Here is a 13,341-nt window from a genome sequence, read left to right on the forward strand (position 1 = left end):
TCCCCCTCTGATTCTGTCTCTATCCTCCTCTGGTTCTGTCTCTATCCTTCTCTGGTTCTGTCTCTATCCTCCTCTGGTTCTGTCTCTATCCTCCTCTGGTTCTGTCTCTAGCCCCCTCTCGTTCTGTCTCTATCCTCCTCTGGTTCTGTCTCTACCCTCCTCTGGTTCTGTCTCTAGCCCCCTCTCGTTCTGTCTCTATCCCCCTCTGGTTCTGTCTCTATCCTCCACGGGTTCTGTCTCTAGCCCCCTCTGGTTCTGTCTCTATCCTCCACTGGTTCTGTCTCTACCCTCCTCTGGTTCTGTCTCAAGCCCCCTCTCGTTCTGTCTCTATCCTCCACTGGTTCTGTCTCTATCCTCCTCTGGTTCTGTCTCTATCCTCCTCTGGTTCTGCCTCTATCCTCCTCTGGTTCTTTCTCTATCCCCCTCTGGTTCTGTCTTTATCCTCCTTTGGTTCTGTCTCTATCCTCCTCTGGTTCTGTCTCTATCCCCCTCTGGTTCTGTCTCTATCCTCCTCTGGTTCTGTCTCTACCCTCCTCTGGTTCTGTCTCTAGCCCCCTCTCGTTCTGTCTCTATCCTCCTCTGGTTCTGTCTCTACCCTCCTCTGGTTCTGTCTCTACCCTCCTCTGGTTCTGTCTCTAGCCCCCTCTCGTTCTGTCTCTACCCTCCTCTCGTTCTGTCTCTACCCTCCTCTGGTTCTGTCTCTATCCCCTCTGGTTCTGTCTCTACCCTCCTCTGGTTCTGTCTCTACCCTCCTCTGGTTCTGTCTCTACCCTCCTCTGGTTCTGTCTCTACCCTCCTCTGGTTCTGTCTCTAGCCCCCTCTCGTTCTGTCTCTATCCTCCACTGGTTCTGTCTCTATCCCCTCTGGTTCTGTCTCTATCCCCTCTGGGACTGTCTCTATCCTCCACTGGTTCTGTCTCTATCCCCTCTGGTTCTGTCTCTATCCCCTCTGGTTCTGTCTCTATCCTCCTCTGGTTCTGTCTCTATCCTCCACTGGTTCTGTCTCTATCCTCCACTGGTTCTGTCTCTATCCCCTCTGGTTCTGTCTCTATCCCCTCTGGTTCTGTCTCTATCCTCCTCTGGTTCTGTCTCTATCCTCCACTGGTTCTGTCTCTATCCTCCTCTGGTTCTCTCTCTATCCTCCTCTGGTTCTCTCTCTATCCTCCACTGGTTCTGTCTCTATCCTCCTCTGGTTCTCTCTCTATCCTCCTCTGGTTCTGTCTCTATCCTCCTCTGGTTCTGTCTCTATCCTCCACTGGTTCTGTCTCTATCCTCCTCTGGTTCTGTCTCTAGCCCCCTCTGGTTCTGTCTCTATCCTCCTCTCGTTCTGTCTCTATCCTCCACTGGTTCTGTCTCTATCCTCCTCTGGTTCTGTCTCTATCCTCCTCTGGTTCTGTCTCTATCCTCCTCTGGTTCTGTCTCTATCCTCCTCTGGTTCTGTCTCTATCCTCCTCTGGTTCTGTCTCTAGCCCCCTCTCGTTCTGTCTCTATCCTCCTCTGGTTCTGTCTCTATCCTCCTCTGGTTCTGTCTCTATCCTCCTCTGGTTCTGTCTCTATCCTCCTCTGGTTCTGTCTCTAGCCCCCTCTCGTTTTGTCTCTATCCTCCTCTGGTTCTGTCTCTATCCCCCTCTGGGTTATGGTCTCCTGACTGGCACCCACCATTCCTTTCCGCCTTCCTTATCCGTAGCTGATACCAACCAATGTTTAGTCCAGACCGGACCCCTGTAGACCCTAGACCTCAGTATAACCTGTGTGACCTTTTCCCTGTGAACCTCCAGTAACTTGGATTTCAAGACAATGAAAACAAATGATTGAAACTCGGGTCGAACATTTCCACCAAGAAAATGAGTCTTGAGTTAAATTACCTCCTTTGAGCTTTGTTCTCCTTTATGGATAACGTCTGCTCCTCGGTGTCCGGCTAATGGGCCGGAGAATACAATATGGGCCGCGCGGCTATCGATAGCCTCCTGCATAAACCACGAGGTAATGATCTCTGCTCTCCTGAAAATGAATTTCTAGGAAGTCGTTTGGGATAAGATGGAATGCAAGAGATGGACACACAAAGCTCCGAGCGTCTCCGAGGCCACGATCCTGGGAGAAGAATGGCCACAGCTCCCGGAATTACACCCAACCATTGTATGAGACACCGGGTCGGCCTCAGACTGTACGGGTCAGGGGGTTCTTCTAGGGGTAACTATCATGGGGACATGTTAAGAGATTCCACCTTGTAAATCTATCAAAAATATAACAAAACTACAGAAAATGAAAGCTGGGATTATACTGGAGTTGGGTTCCACCAAGATGTTCTGCAGGTTCTGTGCCCTGAGGTCATCAGTAATGTAATATGGATGGGATGGAAGCAGGGACAAGCGGAAAGTGAGGGGGGGGTTCAACTTAGGGGTTAGGAAACTAAAACATATCTATGTGAACACAATTATTGTTACAAGATAGATATATTTCCAAACTAGTTTATAGATACAGCACCAGAAGTAAGATCACTAGATAGATATGGCACAGGTATTATAACCAACACATAGATACATTATAACAACCAATGTTACTAAATAAACAGGTTACCCTAAACACTATTATTTCATAGATACAGCACTGGAACCACTACTATCTATTACTATCTATCTACAGGACCGCATTCGACTTTATTACACCAACTAAGTAGTAACAGTCCCTGTAAGTGACATTATTTCCGTCTTGTCGGACACAGAGAAGCCGCGACACAAAAATGGCGCAGACACTTTAATAAGTGTGGCCCAATATGTTTACTTACTGATTGTCTGTGTGTCTTCAAGAAAATCTATAAGATCAGGACTGATCTTTCTGAAAAGAAAAGAAACAGAAATGCAAAAAAAGGAGGAAAAAAAAGAAATACAAACAATCAGGAAATCTCAAAAATGAAGGAAAACGAAGGCAAAAAAATCTAAAGCGACAGCTGCATCTAAATCTAAAGGAGCAAATAAAAGCCGACAACAGATCTCTCCAAACTCCATCCTCCCCGGAGAGGTAGTTACAGAGATATTTCTGAGCAAGAGAACACTTAAAATTCCGGAATTTGGCAGCTAAAAGCAAATGGAAGGGGGGGGGGGGGAGGGGGGGGTCCCGGCAATTGTCTTAACAATTTGTACAAAGAATAAAAAGTGAATGAGGAATTTTGTAGCAGAATATTCCACAGATACTCGGAACGTTCTATACAACTAATGAGGATGAGGGGTAGATGGGAAGTAATTGCCACTAATTTGCATCTTTTGTGGGACCTTTTGATAAAAAAAAAAATTGCTCATCCACCGCAGACATTAACATCTCCTCTGCCACAGTCAGGGCCATCACTAAGAATTTCAGGGGCCCGTAACTGCCAAACCTGCAATCCCCCTAATCCCCAACCCCAGACACATTTTATGTTTGCAATGTGATGGAGTAGAAGTTTGTGGTAAAGAGACTGGGGCTCATTTACTTACCCATCCGGAGGAAGTCACAAAGTGCATTGTCCGTGTATAATGCGCTGTGCGGGGAGTCACTAAGATCCTGTGCCCGATATCCTGCATGTGTTGCTTCCCCGCTCAGGTCCCTGGAGTTCACCTTCTTATTCCTGGTGCATGTAAGTGCATTGTCCGTGTATAATGCGCTGTGCGGGGAGTCACTAAGATCCAGCACCCGATATCCTGCATGTGTTGCTTCCCCACTCAGGTCCCTGGAGTTCACCTTCTTATTCCTGGTGCATGTAAGTGCATTGTCCGTGTATAATGCGCTGTGCGGGGAGTCACTAAGATCCTGTGCCCGATATCCTGCATGTGTCACTTCCCCGCTCAGGTCCCCGGAGTTCACCTTCTTCTTCCTGGTGCATGTAAGTGCATTGTCCGTGTATAATGTGCTGTGCGGGGAGTCACTAAGATCCTGTGCCCGATATCCTGCATGTGTCACTTCCCCGCTCAGGTCCCCGGAGTTCACCTTCTTCTTCCTGGTGCATGTAAGTGCATTGTCCGTGTATAATGCGCTGTGCGGGGAGTCACTAAGATTATGCACCCGATATCCTGCATGTGTCGCTTCCCCGCTCAGGTCCCCGGAGTTCACCTTCTTCTTCCTGGTGCATGTAAGAGCATTGTCCGTGTATAATGTGCTGTGCGGGGAGTCACTAAGATCGTGCCCCAGATATCCTGCATGTGTCGCTTCCCCGCTCAGGTCCCCGGAGTTCTCCTTCTTCTTCCTGGTGCATGTAAGAGCATTGTCCGTGTATAATGCGCTGTGCAGGGAGTCACTAAGATCGTGCGCCCGATATCCTGCATGTGTCGCTTCCCCGCTCAGGTCCCCGGAGTTCACCTTCTTCTTCCTGGTGCATGTAAGTGCATTGTCCGTGTATAATGCGCTGTGCGGGGAGACACTAAGATCCTGTGCCCGATATCCTGCATGTGTCGCTTCCCCGCTCAGGTCCCAGAGTTCACCTTCTTCTTCCTGGTGCATGTAAGTGCATTGTCCGTGTATAATGTGCTGTGCGGGGAGTCACTAAGATCGTGCGCCCGATATCCTGCATGTGTCGCTCCCCGCTCAGGTCCCCGGAGTTCACCTTCTTCTTCCTGGTGCATGTAAGTGCATTGTCCGTGTATAATGCGCTGTGCAGGGAGTCACTAAGATCCTGCACCCGATATCCTGCATGTGTCGCTTCCCCGCTCAGGTCCCCGGAGTTCACCTTCTTCTTCCTGGTGCATGTAAGTGCATTGTCCGTGTATAATGCGCTGTGCGGGGAGTCACTAAGATCGTGCGCCCGATATCCTGCATGTGTCGCTCCCCGCTCAGGTCCCCGGAGTTCTCCTTCTTCTTCCTGGTGCATGTAAGTGCATTGTCCGTGTATAATGTGCTGTGCGGGGAGTCACTAAGATCGTGCGCCCGATATCCTGCATGTGTCGCTTCCCCGCTCAGGTCCCCGGAGTTCACCTTCTTCTTCCTGGTGCATGTAAGTGCATTGTCCGTGTATAATGCGCTGTGCCGCGATTCACTAAGATCGTGCACCCGATATCCTGCATGTGTCGCTTCCCTGCTCAGGTCCCCGGAGTTCACCTTCTTCTTCCTGGTGCATGTAAGTGCATTGTCCGTGTATAATGCGCTGTGCAGGGAGTCACTAAGATCGTGCGCCCGATATCCTGCATGTGTCACTTCCCCGCTCAGGTCCCCGGAGTTCACCTTCTTCTTCCTGGTGCATGTAAGGGCATTGTCCGTGTATAATGCGCTGTGCAGGGAGTCACTAAGATCGTGCGCTCGATATCCTGCATGTGTCGCTTCCCCGCTCAGGTCCCCGGAGTTCACCTTCTTCTTACTGGTCCATGTAAGTGCATTGTCTGTGTATAATGCGCTGTGCGGGGAGTCACTAAGATTGTGCCCCCGATATCCTGCATGTGTCGCTTCCCCGCTCAGGTCCCCGGAGTTCACCTTCTTCTTCCTGGTGCATGTAAGTGCATTGTCAGTGTATAATGCGCTGTGCGGGGAGTCACTAAGATCCTGCGTCCGATATCCTGCATGTGTCGCTTCCTCGCTCAGGTCCCCGGAGTTCACCTTCTTCTTCCTGGTGCATGTAAGTGCATTGTCAGTGTATAATGCGCTGTGCGGGGAGTCACTAAGATCGTGTGCCCCCAATATCCTGCATGTGTCGCTTCCCCGCTCAGGTCCCTGGAGTTCACCTTCTTCTTCCTGGTGCATGTAAGTGCATTGTCCGTGTATAATGCGCTGTGCGGGGAGTCACTAAGATCGCGCGCCCGATATCCTGCATGTGTCACTTCCCTGCTCAGGTCCCCGGAGTTCACCTTCTTCTTCCTGGTGCATGTAAGTGCATTGTCCGTGTATAATGTGCTGTGCGGGGAGTCACTAAGATCCTGCCCCCGATATCCTGCATGTGTCGCTTCCCCGCTCAGGTCCCCGGAGTTCACCTTCTTCTTCCTGGTGCATGTAAGTGCATTGTCCGTGTATAATGCGCTGTGCCGCGATTCACTAAGATCGTGCACCCGATATCCTGCATGTGTCGCTTCCCTGCTCAGGTCCCCGGAGTTCACCTTCTTCTTCCTGGTGCATGTAAGTGCATTGTCCGTGTATAATGCGCTGTGCAGGGAGTCACTAAGATCGTGCGCCCGATATCCTGCATGTGTCACTTCCCCGCTCAGGTCCCCGGAGTTCACCTTCTTCTTCCTGGTGCATGTAAGGGCATTGTCCGTGTATAATGCGCTGTGCAGGGAGTCACTAAGATCGTGCGCTCGATATCCTGCATGTGTCGCTTCCCCGCTCAGGTCCCCGGAGTTCACCTTCTTCTTCCTGGTGCATGTAAGTGCATTGTCAGTGTATAATGCGCTGTGCGGGGAGTCACTAAGATCCTGCGTCCGATATCCTGCATGTGTCGCTTCCTCGCTCAGGTCCCCGGAGTTCACCTTCTTCTTCCTGGTGCATGTAAGTGCATTGTCAGTGTATAATGCGCTGTGCGGGGAGTCACTAAGATCGTGTGCCCCCAATATCCTGCATGTGTCGCTTCCCCGCTCAGGTCCCTGGAGTTCACCTTCTTCTTCCTGGTGCATGTAAGTGCATTGTCCGTGTATAATGCGCTGTGCGGGGAGTCACTAAGATCGCGCGCCCGATATCCTGCATGTGTCACTTCCCCGCTCAGGTCCCCGGAGTTCACCTTCTTCTTCCTGGTGCATGTAAGTGCATTGTCCGTGTATAATGTGCTGTGCGGGGAGTCACTAAGATCCTGCGCCTGATATCCTGCATGTGTCACTTCCCCGCTCAGGTCCCTGGAGTTCACCTTCTTCTTCCTGGTGCATGTAAGTGCATTGTCCGTGTATAATGCGCTGTGCGGGGAGTCACTAAGATCCTGTGCCCGATATCCTGCATGTGTCGCTTCCCCGCTCAGGTCCCCGGAGTTCTCCTTCTTCTTCCTGGTGCATGTAAGTGCATTGTCCGTGTATAATGCGCTGTGCCGGGAGTTACTAAGATCCTGCACCCGATATCCTGCATGTGTCACTTCCCCGCTTAGGTCCCCGGAGTTCACCTTCTTCTTCCTGGTGCATGTAAGTGCATTGTCAGTGTATAATGCGCTGTGCAGGGAGTCACTAAGATCCTGCGCCCGATATCCTGCATGTGTCGCTTCCCCGCTCAGGTCCCCGGAGTTCACCTTCTTCTTCCTGGTGCATGTAAGTGCATTGTCCGTGTATAATGCGCAGTGCGGGGAGTCACTAAGATCCTGCCCCCGATATCCTGCATGTGTCGCTTCCCCGCTCAGGTCCCCGGAGTTCACCTTCTTCTTCCTGGTGCATGTAAGGGCATTGTCCGTGTATAATGCGCTGTGCGGGGAGTCACTAAGATCCTGCCCCCGATATCCTGCATGTGTCTCTTCCCCGCTCAGGTCCCCGGAGTTCACCTTCACAGTGATGTCACAGTACAGGGATAATACACACAGTGATGTCACAGTACAGGGATAATACACACAGTGATGTCACAGTACAGGGATAATACACACAGTGATGTCACAGTACAGGGATAATACACACAGTGATGTCACAGTACAGAGATAATACACACAGTGATGTCACAGTACAGAGATAATACACACAATGATGTCACAGTACAGGGATAATACACACAGTGATGTCACAGTACAGGGATAATACACACAGTGATGTCACAGTACAGGGATAATACACACAATGATGTCATCGTACAGGGATAATGCACACAGTGATGTTACAGTACAGGGATATTACACAAAGTGATGTCACAGTACAGGGATAATACACACAGTGATGTCACAGTACAGGGATAATACACACAGTGATGTTACAGTACAGGGATAATACACACAGTGATGTCACAGTACAGGGATATTACACACAGTGATGTCACAGTACAGGGATAATACAGTGATGTCACAGTACAGAGATTATACACACAGTGATGTTACAGTACAGGGATAATACACACAGTGATGTCACAGTACAGGGATAATACACACAGCGATGTCACAGTACAGGGATAATACACACAGTGATGTCACAGTACAGAGATAATACACACAGCGATTTCACAGTACAGAGATAATACACACAGTGATGTCACAGTACAGGCATAATACACATAGTGATGTCACAGTACAGGGATAATATACACAGCGATGTCACAGTACAGGGATAATACACACAGTGATGTCACAGTACAGGGATAATACACACAGTGATGTCACAGTACAGGGATAATACACACAGTGATGTCACAGTACAGGGATACTACACACAGTGATGTCACAGTACAGGGATAATACACACAGCGATGTCACAGTACAAAGATATTACACACAGTGATGTCACAGTACAGAGATAATACACACAGTGATGTCACAGTACAGGGATAATACACACAGTGATGTCACAGTACAGGGATCATACACACAGTGATGTCACAGTACAGGGATAATACACACAGTGATGTCACAGTACAGGATAATACACACAGTGATGTCACAGTACAGGGATAATACACACAGTGATGTCACAGTACAGGGATAATACACACAGTGATATCACAGTACAGAGATCATACACACAGTGATGTCACAGTACAGAGATAATACACACAGTGATATCACAGTACAGAGATAATACACACAGTGATGTCACAGTACAGAGATAATACACACAGTGATGTCACAGTACAGAGATAATACACACAGTGATGTCACTGTGCAGGGATAATACACACAGTGATATCACAGCACAGGGATAATACACACAGTGATGTCACAGTACAGGGATAATACACGCAGTGATGTCACAGTGCAGGGATAATACACACAGTGATGTCACAGTGCAGGGATAATACACACAGTGATGTCACAGTACAGGGATAATACACACAGTTATGTCACAGTACAGGGATAATACACACAGTTATGTCACAGTACAGGGATAATACACACAGTGATGTCACAGTACAGGGATAATACACACAGTGATGTCACAGTACAGGAATAATACACACAGTGATGTCACAGTACAGGGATAATACACACAGTGATGTCACAGTACAGAGATAATACACACAGTGATGTCACAGTACAGGGATAATACACACAGTGATGTCACAGTACAGGGATAATACACACAGTGATGTCACAGTACAGGGATAATACACACAGTGATGTCACAGTACATGGATAATACACACGGTGATGTCACAGTACAGGGATAATACACACAGTGATGTCACAGTACAGGGATAATACACACAGTGATGTTACAGTACAGGGATAATACACACAGTGATGTCACAGTACAGAGATAATACACACAGTGATGTCACAGTACAGGGATAATACACACAGTGATGTCACAGTACAGGGATAATACACACAGTGATGTCACAGTACAGGGGATAATACACACAGTGATGTCACAGTACAGGGATAATACACACAGTGCTATCACAGTACAGGGATAATACACAGTGATGTCACAGTACAGGGATAATACACACAGTGATGTCACAGTACAGAGATAATACACACAGTGATGTCACAGTACAGAGATAATACACACAATGATGTCACAGTACAGGGATAATACACACAGTGATGTCACAGTACAGGGATAATACACACAGTGATGTCACAGTACAGGGATAATACACACAATGATGTCACTGTACAGGGATAATGCACACAGTGATGTCACAGTACAGGGATAATACACAAAGTGATGTCACAGTACAGGGATAATACACACAGTGATGTCACAGTACAGGGATAATACACACAGTGATGTTACAGTACAGGGATAATACACACAGTGATGTCACAGTACAGGGATATTACACACAGTGATGTCACAGTACAGGGATAATACAGTGATGTCACAGTACAGAGATTATACACACAGTGATGTTACAGTATAGGGATAATACACACAGTGATGTCACAGTACAGGGATAATACACACAGTGATGTCACAGTACAGAGATAATACACAGTGATGTCACAGTACAGAGATAATACACACAGTGATGTCACAGTACAGGGATAATACACACAGTGATGTCACAGTACAGGAGGATAATACACACAGTGATGTCACAGTACAGGGATAATACACACAGTGATGTCACAGTACAGGAATAATACACACAGTGATGTCACAGTACAGGGATAATACACACAGTGATGTCACAGTACAGGGAGAATACACACAGTGATGTTACAGTCCAGAGATAATACACACAGTGATGTCACAGTACAGAGATAATACACACAGTGATGTCACAGTACAGGGATAATACACACTGTGATGTCACAGTACAGGATAATACACACAGTGATGTCACAGTACAGAGATAATACACACAGTGATGTCACAGTACAGAGATAATACACACAGTGATGTCACAGTACAGAGATAATACACACAGTGATGTCACAGTACAGGGATAATACACACAGTGATGTCACAGTACAGGGATACTACACACAGTGATGTCACAGTACAGGGATAATACACACAGTGATGTCACAGTACAGGGATACTACACACAGTGATGTCACAGTACAGGCATAATACACATAGTGGTGTCACAGTACAGGGATAATACACACAGCGATGTCACAGTACAGGGATAATACACACAGTGATGTCACAGTACAGGCATAATACACAGTGATGTCACAGTACAGGGATAATACACACAGTGATGTCACAGTACAGGGATAATACACACAGCGATTTCACAGTACAGAGATAATACACACAGTGATGTCACAGTACAGGTATAATACACACAGTGATGTCACAGTACAGGCATAATACACATAGTGATGTCACAGTACAGGGATAATACACACAGTGATGTCACAGTACAGGGATAATACACACAGTGATGTCACAGTACAGGGATAATACACACAGTGATGTCACAGTACAGGGATAATACACACAGTGATGTCACAGTACAGGGATAATACACACAGTGATGTCACAGTACAGGGATACTACACACAGTGATGTCACAGTACAGGGATAATACACACAGCGATGTCACAGTACAAAGATATTACACACAGTGATGTCACAGTACAGAGATAATACACACAGTGATGTCACAGTACAGGGATAATACACACAGTGATGTCACAGTACAGGGATCATACACACAGTGATGTCACAGTACAGGGATAATACACACAGTGATGTCACAGTACAGGATAATACACACAGTGATGTCACAGTACAGGGATAATACACACAGTGATGTCACAGTACAGGGATAATACACACAGTGATATCACAGTACAGAGATCATACACACAGTGATGTCACAGTACAGAGATAATACACACAGTGATATCACAGTACAGAGATAATACACAGTGATGTCACAGTACAGAGATAATACACACAGTGATGTCACAGTACAGAGATAATACACACAGTGATGTCACAGTGCAGGGATAATACACACAGTGATATCACAGCACAGGGATAATACACACAGTGATGTCACAGTACAGGGATAATACACGCAGTGATGTCACAGTGCAGGGATAATACACACAGTGATGTCACAGTGCAGGGATAATACACACAGTGATGTCACAGTACAGGGATAATACACACAGTTATGTCACAGTACAGGGATAATACACACAGTGATGTCACAGTACAGGGATAATACACACAGTGATGTCACAGTACAGGAATAATACACACAGTGATGTCACAGTACAGGGATAATACACACAGTGATGTCACAGTACAGAGATAATACACACAGTGATGTCACAGTACAGGGATAATACACACAGTGATGTCACAGTACAGGGATAATACACACAGTGATGTCACAGTACGTGGATAATACACACGGTGATGTCACAGTACAGGGATAATACACACAGTGATGTCACAGTACAGAGATAATACACACAGTGATGTCACAGTACAGGGATAATACACACAGTGATGTCACAGTACAGAGATAATACACACAGTGATGTCACAGTACAGGGATAATACACACAGTGATGTCACAGTACAGAGATAATACACACAGTGATGTCACAGTACAGGGATAATGCACACAGTGATGTCACAGTACAGAGATAATACACACAGTGATGTCACAGTACAGGGATAATACACACAGTGATGTCACAGTACAGGGGATAATACACACAGTGATGTCACAGTACAGGGATAATACACACAGTGATGTCACAGTACAGGGATAATACACACAGTGATGTCACAGTACAGGGATAATACACACAGTGATGTCACAGTACAGGGGATAATACACACAGTGATGTCACAGTACAGGGATAATACACACAGTGCTATCACAGTACAGGGATAATACACAGTGATGTCACAGAACATAAATAATACACACGGTGATGTCACAGTACAGGGATAATACACACAGTGATGTCACAGTACAGGGATAATACACACAGTGATGTCACAGTACAGGATAATACACACAGTGATGTCACAGTACAGGGATAATACACACAGTGATGTCACAGTACAGGGATAATACACACAGTGATGTCACAGTACAGGGATAATACACACAGTGATGTCACAGTACAGGGATAATACACACAGTGATGTTACAGTACATAGATAATACACACAGTGATGTCACAGTATAGGGATAATACACACAGTGATGTTACAGTACATAGATAATACACACAGTGATGTCACAGTACAGGGATAATACACACAGTGATGTTACAGTACATAGATAATACACACAGTGATGTCACAGTATAGGGATAATACACACAGTGATGTTACAGTACAGAGATAATACACACAGTGATGTCACAGTACAGAGATAATACACACAGTGATGTCACAGTACAGAGATAATACACACAGTGATGTCACAGTACAGGGATAATACACACAGTGATGTCACACAGATTATATGGAGGTAGGTAACACAATTCCTTGCTCTTCCCTGTTCAGACATCAGGATAAAGTGCTGATATTACATTCAGTTAAGGGCACTAAATTTTTTTTTGCAAGGATTTGTAATTTCCATCAATTCTGAGAATTTTGAATAAGTCAGGAGAAGGGAAGTGCGAGAGCTCGGGAATAAGTGATAATTGTCTGTGCGGATCCTGACGCTTTGTAACAGGTAAAAGGAAACATTCTGTCACCCATCTATTCCTGCACGATCCGGGGTGTACGGACACTGATGTCACCCGTACCGGGGATGTGACATGGGGGAGTAGCAGCATGGACATACACAGGGGAAGATATATATATATACTGCATATACTGGGATATGGTCTCCAGCACCT

Source organism: Engystomops pustulosus, chromosome 2, assembly GCF_040894005.1.
Source record: "Engystomops pustulosus chromosome 2, aEngPut4.maternal, whole genome shotgun sequence".
NCBI classification, from domain to species: domain Eukaryota; kingdom Metazoa; phylum Chordata; class Amphibia; order Anura; family Leptodactylidae; genus Engystomops; species Engystomops pustulosus.